The 12,121-nt window shown below is 48.2% G+C and overlaps 1 long non-coding RNA gene across 2 annotated transcripts; it reads right to left on the reverse strand.

Moving 5' to 3' along the window:
- Window positions 1-3,483: 3,483 nt before the first annotated feature.
- LOC136312652 (uncharacterized) lies at window positions 3,484-11,865 on the reverse strand. 2 transcript variants are annotated; one of them, XR_010727033.1, is made up of 4 exons: window positions 11,757-11,865; window positions 6,008-6,113; window positions 5,485-5,562; window positions 3,484-3,589 (listed from the first exon to the last, which is right to left on the reverse strand). It is a non-coding gene; the product is annotated as an uncharacterized lncRNA (long non-coding RNA). The 2 variants fall into 2 exon arrangements; XR_010727034.1 differs by lacking the exon at window positions 3,484-3,589 and adding an exon at window positions 4,956-5,074.
- Window positions 11,866-12,121: the final 256 nt, after the last annotated feature.

Raw genomic sequence — 12,121 nt, forward strand, 5'->3', positions numbered from 1 at the left:
GTTGATTAAAAAAAATAAAAAGGTTTTGTTGGTTTGGTGTTGGTTTGGTTTGGGTCAAGTGTGACTTGCGTTCCTATCTTGGGCTCGATCTCAAATTAAGAGACCGTTTGTTTGCCGCAGGCCCCTCTGTCCCCATCCTCTGCTCCACTCCTCCCTGGCAGGCGTGATTCCTGACCCCCCCTACCTCCCCTGCCCCCAGCAGGATGTGTCTAGACTCCCACAGCTCTTGGCTCTGAGCTGGGTCCCGCTCACAGGTGCCCTGGGCAGCGGCTGATTCTCTTCCGTGGTTCCAGACCCCACCTGACAGCTTTGACGGTGGGCTCCAGCTGCCTGCTTCCTCTCTTTGACCTTCCTCTCGCCGGGCCGCCCACCCGGTGGTAGTGGATTCCTGCGTTTTCTAATCCCTGATTGGCCCACTGTCCCTCTCGGCTTCTCAGCTCTTCTGTCACCTGTGTGAGCAATCCCCTCTATTCATTCCCTTCCCTGGTATAACACATGCACTGGATTCTGCCTTCTGGCCGGAACCTGACTGATAGGGAGATGAACACACAGGAGACCCCTGGAGAAGAACACAGACCACAATGGCAGTGGCGAGGAGACGATTACCTTGGTTGATGGCATTTCTCATGCTGCCAGGGAGGGCTTTACCAGCAATGCATGCAGGCGGGGAGACACACTACCTGGGTAGGTGTGGGCAGATAGGAAGGTGTTCCCGTGTATCCCAGCAGCCAGCACTTTCCAGGTCCCCGAAGACTGAGAGAGTGAGGACAGCGGGTGGAGCCCCCAGGGACTTGGTGCAAATTTGTTAACCACTGTCCAAGTCGCTAGAGCGACTCTAGCATCTGAATCTCTGAGTCCATTGCTTGATTTTTGGACACCCTTTCTCCACGTGTCTGGTTCTATTCAAACAACAACAGGCCCGAACAAGGAGGATTTGCAAGGCCCTCCTGGGAGGTGTACGCTTCAGCTGAGTCTACGGCAAAGGCGTAGGACAATAGCCGTTGTCTCCCGAGCACCTCCTAGAAAACACAGCTTCTTCTGTTCACCAAGGAAGTTCCTGGGAGACATCTACGTCTGGACATGGCCTAAGTGAGTAACTTAGCAAGTATCAGTCAGAGACATTAGACCAAAGTTGGTTTCATATTATCCTTATTGCAGCAAAATTCTCAGCCGAGACTGCAGTAGGTGTATTAGTTCTCCAGAGAGACAGGACTAATTAGACACACCCCCCCCACACACACACACAGATTTATTATAAGAAACTGGCTCACACAATTATGGAGTCTGACAAATCCAAAAATCTACAGAGCCAATGTCTCACAATGTCTCACTGTGAGTCCAAAGACTGGATATGGCTATAGAACCAGGAAGAGCTGATGTCCTAGTTCAAAGGCCATTAGATGGAAGAATTCTCTCTTACTGGGAGAGGGTCCAACTTGTGTTCTATATTGACCGAACCCTAATTGGGTGAGGCCCACCCACATGGAGGAGGGTAATCTGCTTTATTCAGTCTAACGATATAAAGGTGAGTTTCATCCCAAAATATCCTTATAGAAACATCCAGAATAACGTTTGACCAAATATGTGGGCACCCTTTGGCCAGCCAAGCTGATGCATAAAATTCATCATCATGGTAGGTAAGAAAGCTTTACAAAACATAAACGTTAAAGTCACAAAGATTGTTCCGCTTATATGAGGTCCCTGGAGTATCCAGTCCACGGAGACTGAAAGTGAAACTGTTTGCCAGGGGCCAGGAGAAGAGGAGATGGGAACTTATATTTAATGGGGACAGAATTTCTCTTCGGGATGATGCCAAACTTCTGGACATGTTGCACAGCAATGTAAATGGTTAAAAAAAAAATTTTAATTGATTGATATTAGAGAGAGAAAGAGAGAGAGAAAGAACTATATAGAGAGAAATATGTATTTGTTGTTTCAAGTATTCATGCTTTCCTTTTTTTTTTTTTTTTTTTTGCATTTTTCTGAAGCTGGAAACAGGGAGAGACAGTCAGACAGACTCCTGCATGCGCCCGACCGGGATCCACCCGGCACGCTCACCATGGGGCGACGCTCTGCCCACCAGGGGGCGATGCTCTGCCCATCCTGGGCGTCGCCATGTTGCGACCAGAGCCACTCTAGCGCCTGGGGCAGAGGCCACAGAGCCATCCCCAGCGCCCGGGCCATCTTTTGCTCCAATGGAGCCTTGGCTGCAGGAGGGGAAGAGAGAGACAGAGAGGAAGGCGCGGCGGAGGGGTGGAGAAGCAAATGGGCGCTTCTCCTATGTGCCCTGGCCGGGAATCGAACCCGGGTCCTCCGCACGCTAGGCCGACGCTCTACCGCTGAGCCAACCGGCCAGGGCCTTCATGCTTTCCTTGGCTGAGTCTTATATGTTCCGTAACAGGGGATTGAACCCGCCACTTTAGCATAGCAGGGGCAATGTGGTAACCACTAATCTACCTGGCCAGGGCAACAATGTAACTATATTTAATGTCACTGACCTGTACACTTAAAAATGCTTAAAAATCATAACTTTTATGTTGTGTATATTTTACCACAGTCATTTTTTTTTAATTGACAAAACACATTACTCAGGTCATGGAGTTATTGCTTTCTGATGAATTAATACATATTTTGTCACTTTCTCCATTAAAAGAAAGAAAGATGGTTTCAGTTACCTAGAGTTGCTGAACAGATCACACCAAAACATAGTGGCTTAAAGCAACAGCGGCCACCTTGCATCATGGTGGTGGTTGTTATTATTCTGCCCGTTGGGGTTGGGATCTCTCCCCAGAGCAGTCAGATGGTAGATTTGGCTGCAACATCCAAGGCAGCTTCTCCACCACGCCTGGTACCTGGGCAGAGATGGCTGGCTGGCTGGGGCGTCTCTCTATACATGGTCTCTCCTTGGGACCAGCTCGGGCTTCTTTACGCGGTGGCCGGATCCCAAGAGTGAGGGTTGGAGGTGAACCAAAGTGGAAGTCACCATCACCCTTACATTTAAGCCTGGAATGGTACCTTCTTCTTGGGTCCTAGCCATCGGGGGCGGGGGTGAGGTAGGGGGTGGGGGGGGCAGCCTTCTTTCAAAGGTCATTAACATAAACCCCGCCTCTCAAAGGGGAGGGGCCAAGGACCTGTGGCCATCTCTCATCCACCACAAAGTGACTAGCAGTGGCAGAAAGCAAGAGCATTCCCCCTCCCCACCCACCCCCCATTTCCATGCCTAGTCACCATTCAAAGAAAGTATCACGCAGGAAAGTGACGGTCACCAGACTGTCATGGTTTCAGGTCTTGCACAGGAGAGCATCCCACAGGAGCCCGGACGGCTCTTGGGGCAAATCTCACCCTCGTCTGAAAAGAGTTTCAAGAGTATAGCGCCGCGCACAGATGGCTGCCGTTCAAAGCCTCGGTTTGCGTCCCATCTATTTAATGCTAGAGCTGCAGAAATTCATTTCAACTTTCTTCGATGACTCAGAAGAAGGAGGGGGGGTTCACCACCACCAGCATCCATTATCATTCCGCTTGGTCCTGCCCCCCAGGGCTGGTTGACAGAACGCCAAGGAGATAAACCGCTTTTACTGTAATTCAGCCTCTGAAAAAAAGGGATTTACTAAGCAAATTAAGAGGGTGAAGAAACTCGCAGGGGGTGACATTTAGCCTACTCCCAGACACCAAACTTTTCCAGCACTTTAGAAGCGTGATTTACATACAATTACAGGAATGCTTCATTTATCCACTCCTGTCAGGGGAAGAGTAGCTCCATAGAAGTGGACTGTTCCAGATAATAATTGCTTCCCCCTAGAGGCACCCCGCCATCTTAGCGGGGCCTGCAGAGGTCTTTCCCAAACGCATTGAGGGCCTCCACCCTCCACCCCCAGAGGCACGCCCAGTACTTGGCATCACGACTTGGCTCCGATGAGCCCAATTTCTCAGTATAGCCTGCTATCTCGAGCAGGTCCCTAAAACGACGGTGGCCTGGAAGTTACATATTTGTTTGTCCAAGCGCTGCCTTCACTCATTCAAAACACTTTTATTGGCCCACTACTTTCTACCAGGTGCTGTTTTTATCATTCTCTTACCTATTTTTTTTTCTAACTTCAGGTGCAAAGAGTTGAGATCACTTACTTCAAGGTAAGCAGCTTGCTCTTGCCAGTCAGCTTTCCTTCCTTCCTCCCTTCCTCCCTTCCTCCCTCCCTCCCTCTCTTCCTCCCTTCCTCCCTTCCTCCCTTTCTTTCTCTCTTTCTCTCTTTCTTTCTTTCTCTCTCTCTCTCTCTCTCTCTCTCTCTCTCTCTCTCTTTTTCATCGCTGATCCCTTTACCCATCCCTCACCTCCCCTTCAGGGTCCCTATCTATATGCATATGTTTTTGTTACATTCTTTCATGTCCGTGTCTTAGGAAAATGCTTGGGGCTGTTCTGTGTGTCTAGCTTTTCTTATTATTATTTTTAATCTCTATGGCATCATGCTGTAGAACTCGTCCTGTTACCTCCTGTCCCTACCAGACTCGGTGGCTGTGAGAAGGACTGTCCTGCTCCTGAGGGCTGCATGTTTTCCACACGGCTCCACATTTTATCTTTGGATCGCTTTCGGGGTGGACAACCAGGTCGCCCCAACTTCCCGCCTCACACACTCCACTGCAAAGGACATCCTTGTGGGACGTCCCTGGGGAATCATTTCCCCGAGGCTGAGCACATGGAACCGGAAATATTACTGTGGCCATTTTTTTTTAGAAAATACAACTGGCCACAGCGAGGATCTGCCCAAACTAGAAACCAGGCTGAAGGTACAATATTCATTTGTCACATCCTCGATCGCCCCGTCTGTCCCATGAGCAGGTTGGGCCAGGCCAGTGGTTTTAAAATTGATTGATGGTAACTTTAAACCCAACAAGTCCTCCACAGATGGAGCAGGTAGCAATGAAGCTGTTAACCTCGGAACAACGCCGACACGGAGCCCCGGGAACAAGCCTCCTCTTTCCACGGACGGCTCTAAGTTCCCTTCCAGCTGGAACAGTCTCTGACTCGACATCGCAGGTCCTAGGAAGGATGGCGTGTCCCCTCTGGCTCCCCAGCTTGTGCCTAAAGAGCAAGAAACCCTCCGTCCGCCACCATTCCCGGCACCCAGCCTGCGAGCGACTGATGTAACCCCACAGAGCTAGACCGGCGAAATCAGCCTTGCCCTAGGCGCATGACAGAACGGTACCCAGGAGGGACAGGGAAGCAGAAAGGGAACAAACCCAGACAGTTTCCAGACATCTCCACTGCCCAGTGCTTCGTTCACTTAAATAAACAGATACCGCCCAGGCCGCTGGCAGCCAGTGTCTCTGCCCCTGCAGGAACGGTTTCCTGTCACTGGCCCCCGAGACTAGTCAATGCCCCCTAATCACACCACCACGGGCCCAAACCGCCTACACACATCCCAGCCAGCTCTCCACGTCTGGGCGTCGACGGCGCCCAGGGTGGAGGTGAGACCCCTCGTTTCCACCCACCTGGAGCAGGGAAGGGTGATCACTGCGAGAGGAGGCTGGGGGTCCCTGTGAGTACGGGGCAGATGCAGTTCAGTGGGCCTGAGATGGAGGAGGAAACGATGGTGAGAGGGCTTCTAGGAGTTGGACAGTCCATGAGAATAAACGGCGAGCATCTTCCATCACCCCCAGCCAGCTGCCGGGAGCCAACCAGGTGGTGTATACAGAAATCCAGGCCCACCCACCCAGAAACAGTCCCTACGTCAACCGCTGGAGTCCCCTCTGTGATCCTTGACCATGTCCCGGGTCTATAGCTCACAGGGCCCTGAGCACAGCTCTCCTTTCCCAGGGAATGGATCCCAGTGGGACAGGAGGCACACTGACCCTTGGGCCAGATGACCAGGGAGTGACCCATTATGAGTGGCCAGAAACCACTATCTCTTACTTGGGCTGTGCTACCAACTCCAACTATTTTCCCCACGGGCCCATCCTGAAGTTTTTCCGTGGCACAATTTTAGGGGTCCCTCATTCCCAGATCTACTCCTACCTTGACTTGTGGGACAGCCATGCACTCTGGTCATGGATACGGGAAGCGTGTCCGTGTCCCTGCCCGGGAGGTCAAGGAGAAAGCCCCATAGCTCATTGTGCTCCACCTGCCGCAGCAAGAAGACACGATGTTCCAACTCATTCTCTGTCATTTGTACATCATCTTTGTGATTGTGGCCATACCCCGCGTTTCACTTATTAAAGAATTTTTTTTTTTTTAGTTGACTCACTTTCTTAGGGAAAAAAAAAAAGAGATATATTTATTTTTAAGGAAATCTTTTTTATCACTGCCTACACTGGAAAACCAGTATCACACACCATACGTAGACTATGGCTATAAAAACACGCACAGGGGAAGTTCGTGGGGGATTCAACACAAACGTGTTACTCTGTTGCTGAAACCCTAATGAAATGACAGGGGATAAAAACCAAAAGCCATAAACCCACAAGACCAAAAAGAAATGGAAGAGGAGCAGATGGCAAATGACAGATGTCGAGAAAGTTTTGGAGACTAGTGAGATAATGGATCAGGATTCGTGGACATCTAGGTCTGAGGGGACGGAAACAAAGAAACAAGAGACGAGATGAGCAATGCCGTCTTCAAGGCTCCTGGAAAGAGGAGAGTTTGGGTAGGACTAGTACCAGTAGAATCCATGAAATGCCTGAACTAGGGTCTCTCTCATCAACCCCCTCACCAGAGACCAACCCTCCCCTATCCTCCATCCCCCCCCAAAAAAAAGGTAAGATGTTTATTATTTGGGAAGTTTGATAGTGAAATCAGTCCTTCCATCACCCAAAGGACTTTATAACAACACTCAAGTTGAAAAATGCAATGAACGATAAAAACAAGGCCTTAGTGTCATTCTACCTGCATTGCTTAGGCAGCGGATTTGCATACACTAAAATGACAAAGCCCAGGGGCCCTGGTGGGCACTGCAGCTTCCACTATGCACAAATGAGAAAAGAGAAGACATTCATGAAACAGACACACAAAACTGTAAGATGGAACACTCAGCAAGGAGAAGGTAAGAAAGGGGGAAGTGAGCAGACGAAGGATAAGAAAATGAGTGAATTGTTCTGGAGCTGCTATGTGCATACAAATATTGATCGACTTATGACCCATGCAACTTACGACCATTCAACTTTACAACCACAATCGCTAGCCACGACTGCTCCGCGCCTGGCAGCGCAAGCGTTGCCCACCTGGGCGTACAACAGTGCGGACCAGCTTCCGGCAGCACTACCATCTCCGCGTGCACCATTTCAACTGTTATCCCAGACTCAGTACAGCAATTTGTGTTTTGTGTCTTGGATATTTTTCATCAAACCCCTCCCAAGATGTCTACCAAGAGGAAATTGTCTTTGCAAATATTAAACCAGTTGTACTGGTAATGCAGTGTTTTACTTAAACCCAGCAAATGTAAAAATAAGAAACAAAATGGTGTAGAGGTGATACAAATGGCATAAAATGAACAAAGAAAATTATGATATATAACAATAATGAAAGAAAATTATGGTAAAATATGACTGAAAGATTTTTATAACATCATTTCACAGTATTGCACATATAACCTACTCAACTTACGACCAAATCGTGTTACGATGGGTCTGTCAGAACCAATCGTGGTTGTAAGTCGAGCACTAGCTGTAATAGACATTCCAGAGACATATATATATATGATACATATATTTATCACATGTATGATATATATATGATACAGATATATATATATATATATATATATATATGATACAGAGTGGAGAAAATTGTCAAAGAAATAATACAAGAAAATTTCCCAGAAACTAAAGACTTTGGTTTTCCAATTGAAAGAGCTCACTAAGTGCCTAAGAGAATGAATGAACAGCCAGCCACATCAAGGGAGACCATCATGAAATTTCAGAACATCAAGAATAGAGAGAAGAGACTGAAAATCTTCCAGAGAGAAAATAAGAGATGAATAAAAAAATAAATAAACTAAAACAACAAAACCAAAGCACATACATAAAAAATTAGGACCCAGTAAGGCAATGCACTTTTCCTTAGCCACACTGGAAGCCAATGGAATAGTACCTTGAAAATTCCGAAAGAAAATGACTTCCACACTTGGATTTTATACACAGCTAAACTATCATCCAATGGCAGAGAATAACACACACTTTTTTTTTTTTTTTTTTTTTTTTTTTTTAGGTTATGTGAGGTATCGAAAACTTGCACCTTTTCTCAGGAGCATAGCACAGAATGTGCTCCACCAACACAAGGAAGTAAATCAAAAAAGATGAAGACCTGAGATCCAGGACACAGGGGCTCATGCATAGGACAACAGTGAGGTAAGTCCCTGGTGGCAGCTGTGTTGTAGGATGAGATGCAGCAGGAGGACAGATGTCTCCAGGAAAAAAAAAAAATGGGACTGACAGATGAACTGACAGGTATAAAATTGGATTGAGGGCTTTTGTATGAAGATATGAGAGGGAATGGGAAGAGTCATCTAGACATTCAAAGAGAGCTGAGCCACAGGAAGCAAAGGCCGGGAAAGCATGACATCCTGACACTAATTGACTGAGCTGTGAATATTATGTACCCATTTTGTCATAGTGGAAACACTAAATCTGGCTTTAATAATTATAATAATAATAATAGAAACCTATGATGGAAGGTGGGGAAGAGATATCTAAGAACTGGTCTAAGAGAGCATTCATTATTCCTATATGGAAATAAATAATAGCTACCTGATGTGTGAGAACAGCCGGGAGACAATAGCATGACCATGTCATTTAGACGCACAGAGGGAAATAAAACAAACAACCAAATAAACAGAATAAACATCTGTAAGACTTGACAGCGGTGTTTTCAGGAAATTGGCATTTTGGGGTTGAAATCGAGAGGTGGCTAGACCAGGGAGTCTGATATTCCTGATAAGCCTTGTACTGTTCATCTGGGTGCTAAGCTGTGTGAATTTATGAGTTTGACTGATATTCTCAATGAATTCAAAAAACAATACAACTAAAGAAGAGATATATGATTGGATTTTTGCTAGATGGCGTTGCCGGTTCCAAGTTCTGCGCCTGAGTCCCTGTTCTCTATTTCAAAAAGGAGATTAGGTAAAATTAGACAGGTGGCCAAGACAAGCGAGCACCCCACAGAGTTGTCTCCCAGGCAGGAAATCAGAAAGATAGAAAGACGCCAAATGCTGGCTCCTCAGATATTACCGACGCAACTGGTTGCCTTAGACTGGTTGGCAAACCCCGGCTCGCGAGCCACATGCGGCTCTCTGGCCTCTTGAGTGTGGCTCTTCCACAAAATACCACGTGCGGGCGCTACCTCCATAAGAAATGTACCTACCTATGTAGTTTAAGTTTAGAAAATTTGGCTCTCAAAAGAAATTTCAATCGTTGTACTATTGATATTTGGCTCTATTGACTCATGAGTTTGCCGACCACTTAGACCAAGCTGGGTTCATTGTCGCCGGGGCAAGAGAGAGCATTGCAGCGTCTCAGAGCGGGGAAAGTTGGGTACAGATGTCCTGAGAATTGACGTTTGGTTTTTAGGGAGGGTTTTGCGATACAGGGACGTACTAGAATTGGGTGAAAGCCACGAGACAGTAGGCCAGGATGGGTGGGAAGAGCAGGGAAGGATTTTGAGAGGACAGTTAGAAAGGACTGTTAGGGCACAAAGTATCCGTTGATGCTCTCATTGAAGAGTTTGGTGGCTTTTCCAGAAGTTGCTGGAATGAACACGCGAGCCATCTGCTTGAGCAGGACGGGCGAATGAAGGGAGCGGAACAGCCAAGTCCGGGTACTGTGGACGGACGGCAGAGCGTGGCTTGGTTCTCAGGGTAATAGCCAAGTCCCGGTACTGTGGACGGCAAAGCGTGGCTTGGTTCTCAGGGTCCAGGCTGAGCGTGGGGGAGACAGTTTGGGTTCTTCGGGATGATTAGAAAGGAATAATCAACCAATACTAAGGAATGCTACCTTTGCTGGTTAGCTATACACCCAAGGTTTGTTGGCCCACATTTTGAGGTAAGACAAGTATTAGAGTAAACTAAGCGTTACTTCCAAGGAATGCTAATGGCACTCAGATAATTATTAGGCCTCAAAACTCGAGGGCCTGAATCTTTGTCTTCCTTTAATGACTCTGAAACAGGGGGGGGGGGGGGGACAGTCTCAGGACCATCAGGGCATGACACTCTCCTCACGGACCCGGGCGACTCCCGGCTGCAGAACAAGATGTCCAGGGCACTTTTTTGTTGTTGTTGTTGTTATTTTCAAGTGTCCAGTGTCCCAGGTATTTGAGGATTTGAGGCATTTCCTATATATCTATTTCTAATTCACTGAAAAGATTTTGAATAATACACAATGGGAAGGCCACAGCCTGCATTTGCTGTCTGCCCTTAGTATGTTCTAGAATGTTTCCCTCTAGTTGTACCTGGCCCAGCCCAGATGGCAGGAACAGGGGCCACCAGCCCACCTATCAGATGCTGGCCCGGAGCTCACAGAGGGCTGCCGGCCCCGCTGCCCACATGCCAGCTTAGGGAGCTTCCCCAGCTGGACAGGGCTGCTCCGTGATACTTTCTCCCCACGTATAGAGTCTGTTTTCTGATGGACACAGGACAGAACGGGGTCCCTTATTTTCAGAAGCAATCTGTGAGCAAACATCTCCAACCTGCCTCTGGCTGTGTCCCGGGCGGGGCCCCCAAGGCTCCGGCACCCGACCTGGGCAGCTTCTCCCTTCTCTTTCCCGATCTTCCTGCATCGAGATAAAGGGCTAGGTCTCAGGGCGGGGGGGGGGGGGGGTCAGGCCAGCTGTACAGATCACTGAGGCAGGGGGCCTTCTCAAAGACAGCCACAGAGGTCACATCACAGCCGTCACCCCTGGGGCCTGCAAGTCGCTTTTTCTCTGACAGGCAGCTGTACCAGGTACTTGGCTGAAGTTTCTATCAGATTCCAGTTTGAGAGGCTAAAGGGCTTGTTGTTTAAGTTCAGTCCATGTACTAAGGCCTTGCGGGGGGTGGAGGGGTGTCTGTGCCTAGCTTTTTGATGTCATCAGCAATTGCCTAGAAAAGCAAAACATAAATAAAACACACAACAGCACCAAAAAGAAGAAAGAAAGAAAGAAAGAAAGAAAGAAAGAAAGAAAGAAAGAAAGAAGAAAGAAAGAAAGAAAGAAAGAAAGAAAGAAAGAAAGAAAGAAAGAAAGAAAGAAAGACAATCCCTCCTCCCAACTTTCAATTGTTTTTAAAGGCTTCATTTAAAAACTAAGCCGGGTTCATTCTGAAGGGTGGGCTGGGGGCAGGAGGGTGCCCCGACCCGGGCAGCACCACGGCCTCCCCCACAAGTCCCAGCAGGTCCCCGCAAGGGCGTCAGTGCCGCCTGGCCTCCCCCGGCCGCGCCCCTCCCTGCCCATTCCACCGGGCCGGCCGGCCAGACCCAGAACAAGACAGGAGATTGGTGACTGCTGATGTGTGGCCCGTCCCAATGAAGGGGGCTTTTCATTAACAAAGTCGCGGACGGTGTCATCTTCCCTGGAGTCGGAATCATTCACTATTAGCACAATGTGTTATTATTGTATTTTTAATTGAAATGTAAATTCTGGGAACACTCTGACCCAATTTACTCCCAGGGAAAAAAAGGGCAAAATTCTCATTTTCAAGGCCCTAGAAATACAAGTTAGTGTTATTAATGATTAAGCTCTTTTTCCTGCCCCCCCCCCCTGCCCGGCAGTGGGGCAGAGGCCAGAATGGGGACCTTCTTACCCAGGCACAATGGTAACGTTACCCGGTCCTCCTCCTCGGAGTGTATTTGATCGGCTCCGTAGATCTCTGGGTGGGAAGCTCGAATATTCCACCTCCCCCCACCCCCGTCACCAGCCCTGGGGTTCACACCTGGGCCGGGAAGTGGCCCAGAGTGTATAGATGGGGTTTCAGGTTTTAAAGGACGAGCGATGATTGATATGTGATTAAATGATTGATTTGCAAGAGGAGATTACCTCTGTCCCGTCTATTTTTAAAGAGACTTCTCTTTGTAAAAACAGCACCGAGTGGAGACAGGATGATGAGCCAGGCATTGATTCAGACTTTGCCCACAAACATCGGAGACCCACACCCCATGGGCTGACGCT

The sequence above is a fragment of the Saccopteryx bilineata genome, chromosome 9, assembly GCF_036850765.1.
Source record: "Saccopteryx bilineata isolate mSacBil1 chromosome 9, mSacBil1_pri_phased_curated, whole genome shotgun sequence".
Lineage (NCBI taxonomy): Eukaryota > Metazoa > Chordata > Mammalia > Chiroptera > Emballonuridae > Saccopteryx > Saccopteryx bilineata.